The sequence below is a fragment of the Plodia interpunctella genome, chromosome 8 (genome assembly GCF_027563975.2).
Source record: "Plodia interpunctella isolate USDA-ARS_2022_Savannah chromosome 8, ilPloInte3.2, whole genome shotgun sequence".
Taxonomy (NCBI): Eukaryota; Metazoa; Arthropoda; class Insecta; order Lepidoptera; family Pyralidae; genus Plodia; species Plodia interpunctella.
The window spans coordinates 413,876-427,694 of record NC_071301.1 but is presented as its reverse complement, the minus strand read 5'-3'; the positions used below and the strand labels follow the sequence as shown (position 1 = coordinate 427,694).

The following is a 13,819-nucleotide window of genomic DNA, read 5'->3' as shown; positions in this document are numbered from 1 at the left end:
ACATGCGATCTGTTTATTTTGATATATTATTTGATTTTTTCTAACATCATTTAAACAAATTTTTTTTTGCAATCTCAAAGTATATACGATATCAACCAAATTCTTTTTTATTATCCAAGTTTCGATTTTAGTTTGCTAGCTTCTATTGTTATGAGACCAGCATATCACACAAAAACCAATGATTTATGAAGTCTAATTTTATGATTTATGTATTTCAACCAATTTGATCATAATAGCTCAATACTAGAGATAAGTAGATATTTTTTAGTACAGTTCGAACATAAAATAGTACTATCGTGTCTCTCAGTGGACGATCTGCTTTATAAGTCACACCTGAGTTTCGCATTGCGGACTTTTGCTCGTCGCCGTTACACCGAGACATCTACTGACTGTAATCAATGTGAATTGTAATTCCCATTGTTTTTGTTGTTATTCTTCCGTTCAGATGAGAGAGAGAGAAAGAGAGAGTTATGAATGACTAAACGAATGTGATTAATTATTGAATTTTTTGTGCTATATTTACAATCACGTATTGGTTATCGCAGTATACGGCTACGGCAGTTCGTGCTTTTAAAATTAATAGGTTTTTTGTAGTCTGAAATTATGTTATTATGTTTAAAGATGACGTTAACCTTTGATATAATTTCCTTAGTGATGAAAACAAATTGTCGTATAAAAAGCGCTCGCCAACTCAACATACGCTGACAATAGTTGGTATCTATGGAATATTTCCGCTCAGACAGCTGTTGTGATTGAAAAAAAAAATTAAACAACTTCTTTAGAAACTTCATTTGTGTTGTCACAAACTGAACTAAAGTTTCGATTAATCCGATGTCAAAAGGAAAAGACGCCAAGTTTTGCAACGGAACGACGGACCTTTGTTGAACGGAAGTTCGAGAAACAGACAAACGAGTACAAACAAGCCAATCAACTTGTGTTTAATGCTTCAAAGGGTAATTAAGGGGGTAGTTCACGGAACCCTGTCTTGGTAACTGGAGCGGTGGTGCTTTGGGGTGCGGCTACATTGCTTCACAGCGAAGAAATTAAATGCTCATAAATGTTAATCTCTCTCTCTCTCTCTCGCGTAGGAGCCCAAGGTCCGCTTTCCTACTTTTTTTCCTCCAATTCACGCAGACTTTGTCCTTTTGTATATTCCCTAATATGTTTCTGTGCTTTGTACACAGATGAGGGTATTTTGAATGAGTTGATTAAGAGATTCAAACGCTTCGTTCAAAAACCACATAGTGGTCGTATTTTAGGGCGGGAACGCTCCTCACTGATTTCCCTGTGCTCGCGTCCTTAGTGGCACCATCCGTGGCGTTAATAGCACAAAGACAAGTTTGCGTGACGCCGCGCTGCGCAGTTCGCAAGTTATGTACAGAGCAATTCTCAAAGTGTAACTATGCCGGTACCTCAAGGTTATCTAAGAGACTTCTGTCGACAATATTACATCGTCGAGATAAAGTGTCTTATGTAAACTTAAATCAGGGCAATATAAAAATGTATATAGCTTTATTGAAGCATTTTTAAATAGGCGGTGTTTCTGTTCACGCTACCATTTATTAAGAAATATTTAAAAGGTAAATTCTGTTCATTAAATAGCATTTGCCACAGTTATGGCAATTTAAAAAAATGTGATTCAATACATACTTGTGTGAAACCGACATAAAAAAAATTTGCATACATTTAATTCTTTTTTAATCCTATTTATGTGACCTGCACTGCTGCGCAAGGCTCCCCTTCTCTGCTCTGTAGTTTTCTATCTCGAACCGTTCACCAACCATGCTGAAGTTGAGTTGATTATTATATATATATCAAGCGATCAGACCCCATTTTCGCATTGAATTTTCACCTCTATTACAAGTTAGTTGGTCCATGATCCAGTAACAAGAGCATTCCCCAGACAAAGCCAAGTTGTGCATGACAAGTGAGCGGCGTGCATTGTGCAGAGGCAGTCAGGTGAGCAGCGGTAGACGGCGCGATAACTGAGCATTGTCTGCGATCTGCAAGCGATAACTGTTGCATTGTGCTTCTTGAATCGATACGCGAGCTGTTTTGAAACTAGATGAGTGTGAATAGCTTCGTAATAATTGCAAACCGTTTTGAAGTCGGGTGATCTGGTACTTTTTGAAGTGACGTCACACTGACTGTGGTCTATTTGAAGTGACTTCAAAACCGAAGTGTAAATTTGTGTTTTTCTACGACATTTTCAGCCACATAGCACCTTGTTAATTTGATCATTAATATTCTTGTTATGTGTACAACTATTTAAATGTTGATTTGTATAATATGTATTTGTCAACAGCTTCTAGCTAATACAGGGTTAATTAATTTTGTGCGAATTTCCCTCGTGTTAGACTGATTTAACTTTAAACACCTCAGCCAAGTAATATATGTACTGGAAACCAGTAATAATTTACTGAAACTCATTCCTATTCCATAGATCCACAATCTCTACCAATTAGTCTATGCCATAGACTAATGACCCCCCATTGGGACGGGTTGGACAAGAAATTCAAACAGTTAAACAAACGCTCGCTCGTTAACCGCTGTGCAATTACCGTTCAGTTCTATTTACTAGGGCAACAACTATCAATAATTCTAATCAAATACTGGATTGAATCGGAGAGAACTTTCAATTATTGTTATTTGCATAGTTTAAAAAAAGGAAACGGAAAAGCAGACGAGTGTTATATTTGTTAGGGATGAAAAAAATCGTCTTTTTTCTTTCTTCACTGTACATGTATGTACATGGTCGTCAGTCATTACATTATTATTAACTTCGTACTTAGTTTTACTAAATTCTGGGTCATTATACGAACATTGAAAGTTTGTTGGAAAGTTTAAAATAAATAATAAAATTATACAAACTCAACTATAAAAAGAAAACTAAAATGACAACTTTTATTAAGAAGTCATCAACCATAAACGCAAGTCGAACAAACTATATATTACTCACTCGATATTACTCAATCGTGACGTCACTTTGGAGTATCATTTAGTATATAGAGCTTATATTAAACTAGAGCGTTCGATGGATGTAAAAATGTGTGATGTAAAAATTTTTGTCATATCTTTGAAAGTATGGTCATTAATCTAGTTTTTTTTTTTCACTGGTGTTTTAATAATATAAGGGCCTTCGAATAGTTATCAAAATTAAAAATTTTCATCTACCCTATTCCATATTTTATTGGCTTCAATAGAAAGTTTATCCCCATTTTTATAGTTTTGTAATGCAGTCTTCTGCTAGATATCCAAAGTGGAAACTAAGGTGACAATTTACCATGTTTATTTTGTCAAATTAACAAAGGAAATTATTATTATCATCATTAAATTAATCACTGACTATAAATCATTACTCGGAAAGCGTTTCATAACAGCTTTACACTGCTTCAACTATGTTAATACCATTCATTGTTTCATTCCAGTCCGTATTATTCATAGATCATTCATCTGATAAGTTAGGACTGGTAGAAAGGGTCTCTGTAAAAACATTCATAAAGTTGATTCTACTAAACCCTAAAAAGAGTAGCGTAGACCTGTTTTTATTTTGCTCATTTATTTTGCTAATTTTCTTTGAATAAATCATAAACGAAAAATCTGTTATACTGGTTTAAAGTAAAAGTTTTGGAAGGCATTCTCTGCCTTTATGGCATTAAGTCCACCTGTTCAGTACATCTTATTTTGTGTCTGTCACAGTTAAATAAACAATTTATCTATATATCTATCTATCTATCTATTTTTAGCTTTAAAGTTGTGCAATAACGTTTAAATAATAATAAAAAATAAAAATATCCCAAAAAAATCATCAAAGGAAATATATGTTATAATTAATTCTTCAAATTGTATAAAGCTTGGACTCTGTATTGTAGCCTCTCTGAGACAGTTTGTTAGTGCGTGATGGATGGATGTCCTCCGATGTTTGGTGATGACTCCATCAGCTTTATGAAGATTTCAAGATGATAAATGGTCGGCCTTCGGCGCGTTAAATTTGTTTCAAGATAGCTTTACTACGAATGTATTGTGATTGAGTCTGTTATGATCTAAGTATATAATATAAGAAATACATAAAAATGTTTAAAGTTGGAATCTAGTTTTTGTAATTTATTTGAATTAAAGTTAGGGAGAATTTGAATCGGCGTATTTGTAACAAGTCTTCCATATACGAGAAAGCATGGGGAATTGGGGAGGTATAATTATTAAACTACTGATTTTAATTTAGCATTCGAATGCGTATAAAATTTTGGTTTTCAGAATGGCTGAGTTTAAATTGGAACTTATGTCATTTGTTCGATTGAGATACTGCTAATTGCGGTTTCCTATTTGTGGTTATGTTTCGCATAGCGAGTATCTACTAAATAATTTTCAATATTCCATTTAGGGGTGCTGTGTTTTAACAATAGCTTATTAGTCCCGTATTTTGGGCCATATCACGGCCTATTCTCTCTCTCCTATTCTGTAAGAGACTGTATTATCCAATCTGAAACAGACATTAGCTTAATAAATAACAATCCCAATGCGAATGTAATTCTCCACCAATCACAGCATCTCCTTTGATATCCAATGACATGTCTGATTGACTCACTAGTGTACTACTGGTATCTTTGTCAGTAGTATCGAATCTAATCTCCGCTGTAATTTGCTGTCTGTCTGTCATAGTCTAGATGAAAGGCTAAGATGTCAACTAACTGGGTATGTCTGTGGTTGGCTTTCTCAGATAAAATTTCACTTATCTATAACTTGAGCGGAAAAATATCGTGTGAGTGACTGACTCGCGGTAATATTTACTAAGTCAAACTGTTATTACTATACAATCTGACTCAATGTCATCTGTTATTAAAACAATTTTATTTATTTTTATAAATAAAACAAGGGATAAGTTTATCCTTTATTTTATAATTAGCTTATTTAGGGATACTTGTTTTTTACGAGGCTTCGCGGCGTCATAGTCTCCGGAAACACTCGAGAATTACAGGAATGTCATTATTCATTGTTTGCTATATGTCGTTGGCCTTATCATACAAATAGAAACAGGAATTTATTATCTTAAATATCCGTACAGCTCTTTAAAATCATATAAAAATAAACACGATATTCTTTCGTACTTGGGCGTCTTGCGCATCGCTTTTCTTTCTTACGACAGTTCGGGAGCCGAGTACATAAACACGGCAACTTATAGCACTTCAACAACACTACATTACGGGAACAATGTTGCTGATGTCTTCTGTGGTACTATCATAGTATGATAAAGAGTACCACTATATTAGATTCTATAGGAAGTTTTTGTTACTATTCTGTAAATATTTACATGTTATTATCTATTTGACACAGTATAAAAGTTTCAGCGCGTAAAAGACGCGAATGATGCGTAGAAATGTATTATTATGATGAACAGTATGATTTTTCTATCGGTTTATTGTTTCATCTTAAATTCATAAGACAAATAATTTTGGGTTCATTAAACTCACAGATTTTTTTAAAACCAAATGTTTATTCTATACTTAAATGCTCTTGGATTAGACCAATCGTGAAAGTATACCAGTAGTAAGCAGACCATTTGGACAAGAGGACCAAATAGGTACACATATCATTGAGACAGATAGTAAAGTACTAATGAGAAAAGTAGATGGATTATTAATAAAAAGGTAGTTTGGGAAAGTATACCAAACATTCGTAATAGACTATACGGGAAAGTAGCCTGATCGTTCTGGAGGGAAATTTCACAGGTACCTTTCACCTCAATTTGGTAGATATATTGTATTATATCAAAACTGTATTGAAATTAATGCAATAAGGTGAATCGGCGATCGTGTGAATCGCGATAAAATAAATTCAGAATGAGCGCTTTGTCAAATATTGGTTATAGTATGAATATTTGCGTTTATTGAAATTTTAATGCGTATCGAATATTGTTGTAAACATTGCATAGAATGGATTAAAACTGAAATCACATGTGTCTGCTAATGTCTGTTTGCAACTGAATTTTGTGTATGAATTTTACTGTCATAGTTTTGTTTCGTATAATTAATATAGCTTTAGTGAAATAACTATAGTGGATATAAAATTCTGTATCCTATTTTATGACTAGGTAGGTAGTGGACGGTGATGTTTCGAGCAAAAAAGCGAAAATACTGTAGGAAAATCAGTTGTCATAAAATCAAAATCAAATCATTTATTCACAAATTATTAGTCCCGTGCATACAATTCAATCGACCGTCAAGTTGTTCTGTACAGTTTTTATAAATAAAAGCTCATACCGTAAATGTAATTTGAAAAAAAATATATATTATTACAATTTTTTCCCGATGTTGTCTGTGATCAAATCTTGCAAGTTAAATTTCACATACTTCCGCTTGTGAAAGATTCCCGACGAGGGAACTGCGCGAACATAATTTTTGTCACGCGTTGAATGCGACAAGATCACTCTGACGACAATAAAATCTAAGTGACATTTTTATATAAAGCGATTATCATCTCAAATAACTTGTAGAAAGAATTTGAAATTTATTTATCTATTTTGTTTGTTACAGGTAAAATGAACTCAAACAAGCGGCTTCCCAGTATCCATCTTATCTTTCGCTTTGTATATACAAAGTTTCGAGGACAATAACATGAACAGGTATGCCGGTGGTCATTTTTAAAGGGATTCTCTGGGTTTATTGTATCTGTTGCGGGGAGCTCCCGAGGGCCATCCATCAATCGAACCGTTTTTATTGGAAAAAGCGCTGTTTTCTCTTGGGGCGCGTAGCGATTGAGTGCGTTTGGAGTCGCTCAAATGTTTGCTTTTAATAAGTGTATTAAGAAATACTTTGGATAGATACTATGTCTATAAAGCATCTTAGTTCAAGTAGTCCGATAAGTTAGATTAAAACCTCCTGATTTGCCGCAATTTAAAATAATTTAATTTATGATTACAAGATGTTAGGATACCAGGAAGGCCTTTAAAATCACATCGATCAATGACTTATTGACGCTAAACGCGGGAGACGCGGCGTCACGTTGTATACGGCTGTATGTAACTTGACTATGGACAACCCAAAGATGCAGGAGAAAGATAATGTTATATTCAAATGAGATATATGTTATTATGTAAACTGATATTTACCAATAAATGTGATTACGATTATTCCTCCCGGCCTCGCTCGGGTAAAACCATAATAAAGTTGCCTTTGTTATACCTAAACGTTTCGTCTATATCTGTGTCAAATATCATCAAAATCGGTTCAGTCGTTTTTGACTATTACTCGTGACAAACTAAAATACAAATATTTTCGCTTTGTAATATTAGTCGTATAGGGTTACCACCCTTTTGGATTTTACCAAATCTATGGCAGGAAACAGAGTAGTATTTAAAATAATACATCGACAAGAACCTCGTTCTCAAATTTATTGATGTAATATGAGTATAGATTAGTATAGAAATATAAAATACTCTTGCTATAAAGTCTTTAATCAACACTCGCCCTTTTCCATATCGGTCAATATATTTACGTCCCCAATCCAAAACAATACGACGCGCAGTTGTGTTTGAAGGACGTGTTGTGCCCGCCGCCATGTTGTATTGTTATGAATTGCCAATGGAGCCGTGTATCAATTTTATTTATGCGATCAGTTTGTAGGTTAGGTATAGTCCGTCCACTTGTTTTTATAGACATTTTAATTTAAATACCTGAGTCTATGCTGGAAAACGTCTTTCATAGTTGGTCATGAAAAACTGTTATGAAACAGTTTTATTTTTTAAAATCAAAATCAAATCATTTATTTAGAAATTAGGCCTTCACAGGCACTTTTTCACGTCATATTCTAAATTCTACCAAAGCTACAAACTACTAGCATTTCGGAACGACCACTGCTGAGAAGAAATGCCTATAGAAACTCATTCAAACAGTGTTGGTCCTTATTATGCCAGAAGGGCTTACCATTTTTTAAATATAAATTTAGTAAACCACAATAGAGGGAACATCCCGACCCGATCCACGCACACAATTTGGTCGATACCAAAAATAAAACCTATAAATTATTAATTGTTATATTCTCATCAGCCATTGTAACTTTTATAACAAACATCATCGGAATAAACAATTGAAACTGTAAATGATTTTTTGTTAAATTCAATTTTGTTTTTATATCTAAATATGTCATAACAAAATAGAACGGTCGAACTAATAGTCAACCAGTGTGCAGGTTTCCTCACGATGTTTTCCTTCACCGGACGCAAGGTGTTGGTATTTTTTTCGTAAGGTACTTAATAATTTCTTACTCTGGCGTATTTTTTCATTAATAGGAGTAAAGCCGTCTCTGAGCCTAGCTAGCTTTAGACGTAAATTTCAAAGATTAATTACTTGAGCATTAAAAATATCCCATAAAAAATTCTGGGCAAAACTGGCACAGGAATAATCTCGTTATAGCCTCGAGCATTCTAACTCTTTTAAAAGGCAAGCGTATCCACGGTTTAAATTTATAGTGCAGCCGTCGATTGGAGATTTATCGTCGAGCTTAAAGCTCTGGTGGAAGCGTAGAGTGCGGAGTTGTGTCGGAGCAAGATATTGTATTTTAATGTCGGCGAAAGCTCCATCTGACGGGAGTTTGATCGGTACATCTTAAAATATCGCACGACATTAAAGTATAATTAATTAGGCATAGAAAATTTAGCAACAACAGCACTAAGGCCTCGTCTACACTAGCGCTCTTTAAACACATTGCAATCAGAAATTGGTTCACACCCAATTTTTTCCCAGTTCTTTTTTACAAACAGTCCGTCGCAAACCCATTTTGGTTTTGGGTATGCCATCTGGCTGTATCAGTACTACCTTCTTCAGTCGTGGCCTGACCAATCCCACTTCAGCTTGCTGACATTTCCACTGGATTTCATCTCAGTAAATTCCCCCAATCTTCCCGTGATCTATCCAGAGCTGGGAAGTAACGCTAATAGAGCTTTTTTATTCAGAAAATCTAGAACTTTGCACTTAGAAAATGGTGTAACATTAACTTGAGCTTTAAATTCTTACACATAATAAAACTGATCAACTTGACGGATAAGGGCGGATCGCTAGCCGGCGCAGCGCCTGTGGAGGTCACTCGCAAATCGGTGCTATTACATGCATGCCAAGTTGTTTCGTGTACTATTGAATTTATAAACGGTTTAAATCTAAAGCTGTGAACGGACTTGACACAGTCTGGAGTTGGTACGCGCGGTTCTCCAAGTTGCATTTGGTGCGTATGCGTTCGACATACTGTACGCAGCATAAACTTAGATAATAATAACTATAAAGTAATATATAGTATACGAATATATAATAAGATAAAATACTAGGATAAATATAAAGTCAAAACTATAGATAACAAAAATAAAAATATTATATTTCGCGGCATGTGTTGCATCTGTTGGCATTTTGTGAAAAACGGTAGTCAATATGAACGTAGATTTAGAAAGAGCCACGTGTGGGTATATGAACAAGTTTTATTTTTTTAAGTAGTCATTTTGATAAAATAGACACTGTACAACTGACATGAACCGGATCGTTATGGAATTAAATATTTTGCACATAATTTTTTTTGCTTACAAAAATATATAATCTGGCTATAATTCGTGCTGATCCAACCCTATATATATCATCAAATTCGTTATCGAATGAAATGTAGCGAGGGTCCTCTATGAATAATTTATACAAATGTCTACTCGCAGGGTTTGTTCGCAAAAACTGATGGGCACTCCTCAAAAAGTTAGGCCTATTTGACGGATTACACTCGTGATAACAGATAACTCGTCCCAATCATGTAAAGTGACGATGGTATAGGGCAGTTCGCAGTATAGTCATATAGTAAAACTTATAGGCTTTCCTAAAATTTGAAAAATTGTAATGACGCAGCGGTCGAAACGCTCTGCGAATCATCCTATACAACATATGTTTTACACGCTGATATAGATCTAGGTAAGAATGTCGTCGAGGGATACCTGACTCATATTTGAGCCGCTAGACAGCTGTGCTTGCATTGTTGTGTTCCGGTTTGTACGGTACACTATAAATTACACTGCATCTCTGGCGATGTAATACCCTATGTGTCAAAACACCTCAAGCTTATTGAATTGCTTCAAATTGCCGGCGCTTCGCTCCCGTGAGAACTTTGGAATACAAAAAGAGTGAAAGAGTAAGAAATACATACAAACATCGTCACAGACTTTTGCATTTATAATATTAGTTGAACACGTTGACATAAAGTTGGCAAAATGTCTCTAACCCGTGATGTGACCCGCATGCCTCTCTCATCTGAGCATATTCCCGATTACTTCCTCAGCCGTCGAGCGTCGGAGCCCAGCGTGTGTGTTTGCCTGCTCCGTAGTATAAAAATATGCTTAGTTCCCAATATTGTAAGAGAATTACTTTTACAACCAAATTTAACAACATTAATTATATCGCCGGTTAAACAGTAAATTGTGTGTATTTTCGCAAATTGTAAATTGTGTGTAACAGTTACAAATAAACATTTCTATCTTATCTATTAAATCCTCGCAGATTGAACAATATTCGCGTTTCGTATTACGTAATAGGAGACAGGTGGGGATCCTCGCACGGAATGTATGGGCTGCGTTATTATGTTATTATGTCGGAAAATGGCGGGAAAGCGTCAAACATCTCGCCGTGTAATAGTGGAATCAGTGCCGGTTGTAGCACTGCGTTTCGTATAGAATTGATGTTTCGGTGGAGACGTCAAATGAAGGAAATATCGTATTTCTGAACGCAGAAATTCTGAGTAAGAACGAACATTGGGGTGTTAGGTATGTCAATTTCACCAATACGATATTTTACAAGTTTAAGGACCTGTATCACAGCTTGCTGATAAAGTATCTGATAGTCTAAGTGTACGTAACATATCGAATAGATTAGAGTTAAAAAATAGTGTTTCACGAGTGTTGGATATCGCTCGCTTGCGATGTCGGGACGGTATAAAATGTAAAAACTGTGAATATTTCAAAAACGACTTAACCGATTTTGATGCCCCACGAGCTTAAATATTCTTTATTGACAGACATAAATACGTTTTAAATTTCATCAAAATCAGACCAACGGTTCGAAAGTTATCGCGTTACATACATACATACAAAAATGTATTTTTGCCCCAAGTTGACTTGTAGCCAATCGTAAGATTCTGAAGCATAATGTAAAAAACACACAGAGCAACGGACGTGGCGATACTTCTTGTTTATTACTTAAACTTAAAAATGTCACCATAAAAATATCGTGGTCATAACTTTGGCTCGGTGTCAAGATAAATCTGCTTTAGCCGAAATTAAAAAAGTTCAAGACTCAAGCGAAATATTTCACAACACTCATAGCAACACCGCTTTGTTTACTTTTGTACAAGCGTTTCGGCTAACCTATTAAACGATAAACGCGCCAAATTATAAACGCAAACAGATTAAAAAACCCTGTGGAATTACGCAAACAAAACATAAACGATATATACAGGCCCTTTTTTCTTTTTTTTTTTTATCCACTTATCTCGGTTTGAGCAGTAAGAGTAAGGGCACGCTTAACTTTTTATTTTATTTTTTCTTTTCGCCGTTTCCAGCCAGCCACAGACGGCTAATGTCATTGTATGGTTGACATTGCGCGCTTTACTGTGTTTATTTTTATCTGTGTCCTTTGAATGCCCTTATTATTTATGTAACTTAGCTTCGTCGTACTAATTGTATGTATACAGATAATATATTTTCATATCACGCGCATTACAGATTTCGTTGAATCACTATTTATATTACCTTTATATGCTTTATTAGTACGTGAAAAAACAATAAAATAAACATTCTACTTTTGGCGAAATTATATTTCGTTATATTAAATCCTACTTGACTGTCACATAACCTTAGGATACTTTTTGTCAGAAGATAGAAAGAGAGAGTTAAACTGTTAATTCTCCCCAAAAATCCTCAAAAATACTACCCACCAACCTTTTCTACCTTAGCATTTAGCAGGCAAAGAGCGGCCACTGCTGAGTCGACACATGAATATTCACAGAGCGCGCGAGAGCCCGCGCTCCACAGCCGTTTTTCTGTGCTTTGCTCTTTTTACCTTAATAGACTAGCTTTTAAAACTTTTCGGCGCTCTAAATCATGACATAAAACGCACGTTATACGAGTTCAGACTGTTTTAATTTTCGATACCTAATTTAAATTCTCATGCAAATAACATAACAAAATAATTTCATTATTTTGTTTTTTTTTTTTTTACTTTTGGGAGGAATCATTTGATGATATTTTTTGACCTCAAATCGACTTAGTTTATGTGTTCTTGGCTGTGGCTCTCTTGACTAGGGTCTTCCAGGCAATATCATGTGTATTCTTCAAGTTAAGTTTTGTACGTCATCAAATTAACAATTAACCGCAATTCACAAGCTGAGCATCCTATTCACTGGAGCACTTAGATCCTCCAACAAATACAAGAGGTCTTCCAGTCATTTAGTGTATTTATAGAGCTAAAAGCCGGTCGTTGCAGCGTTTTGCATATTCATAGATGGCGGTCGCTATATTTCACTTGTGCTTCAGCTGTGTCACTTGCTTCCAGTGAAGGAAAATGAGGAAACGTGTACACTGGTTGACAGTTTAAGGTCACTAATGTGTGCGACTACTTGTCACTAGACACGGTAGGTAGTTGTATGTCAGATGCCTTTAGACGACAGTGTTAGCAATTAACAGACTAGAAAAAGAAGAAGACGCTGCAGCGGTTACAGGTTTTAGTCCGAGTTTTGACGCTGCGAAGTCCAGGGTTAGAGTAAAATACAAATATACTATTGACGTCAACCTTTTTTGGGAATGCTATTGATGTCTATCAGCTACCGAGGCTATGTGTCCTTTAGTAGAACATCCATAGCAGAATATGGAGTAGTCCTGATCTAGGGTAGAACTATACGGCTTAGCGGACAAACAACGACGTGACATAAGTTGTCGTACGTAACACAGGAAGCATTCGAGACGTGGTGTTGGCGGAGATTGGAGAGAATCAGCTGGAAAGAAAGAATCAGCAACGAAGAGATTCTTAACCAAATTGGGGGAAAAGGAAACATCTTGAAACATATTGAAAATAGAAGAAGAAAAATGTTAGGACACTTTATACGACACGATGCCTTCTTCAGAATTATTATAGAAGGAAAGGTGGAAGGCAGAAAGGGCCCAGGAAGACCAAGAGATAGTTACACCAAAAAAATTAAAAAAAAGTGGGTGTCTTGTCGTATCAAGAAGTGAAGGAGTTGGCTTTGGAGAGAGAACAATGGAAGGAACTCCACTGACAAGAGCCTCGCTCTTAAATTACATGATGCCAACACAGGATTCCCGTGTCTGAGGTATAATTTTTCACCTTTTTCCTTCTTCAAATCCGTCGACATCTTATTGATCATGATTGTTTTCAAGTCAAACTGGAAAACTTAACAATTGACACGAATAACACTCCGCTAGACAGACGACAACAAACGACTGACACAATTAAGAAACAATATTTCATCGAAGTGAAAGTTTTGGAGAAGTTTTAATTCAATATTTTTCGTGGAAAAATTAATCTGCTTTGTATGGTTTCCAGTCAAATTGGATGGAAGTCTTAGTTTGTGTTTGTTGATTTGTTGACAGGCTAAACTTGATCTCACAGTTTCCAGAGCATACTATTTACATACCCAGATGAGAAATGCTTTCTGTTTGGTCTCTGTCTTACCCGTTATCTGTGTTTTAATTTTTTTTCTGAATTTCAGCAAACCTACCTCTAGGATTTTCCATTTAAGCTTACGTTGTTTAATACTCCATCTTTCTTTATTCATCACCCACTATAGCTTA

General features: G+C 35.4%; 1 protein-coding gene and 1 long non-coding RNA gene across 10 annotated transcripts in view; both read left to right on the top strand.

Moving 5' to 3' along the window:
- The window catches only part of Tomosyn (tomosyn), a 214,073-nt gene that overhangs the window by 74,484 nt on the left and 125,770 nt on the right, over window positions 1–13,819 (top strand). The window lies entirely within an intron of this gene.
- The window catches only part of LOC128671834 (uncharacterized), a 118,234-nt gene that overhangs the window by 49,223 nt on the left and 55,192 nt on the right, over window positions 1–13,819 (top strand). The window contains exon 4 of the long non-coding RNA XR_008404881.2: window positions 6,531–6,619. This is a non-coding gene — a long non-coding RNA (uncharacterized LOC128671834). The remainder of the gene's footprint in view (window positions 1–6,530; window positions 6,620–13,819) is intronic.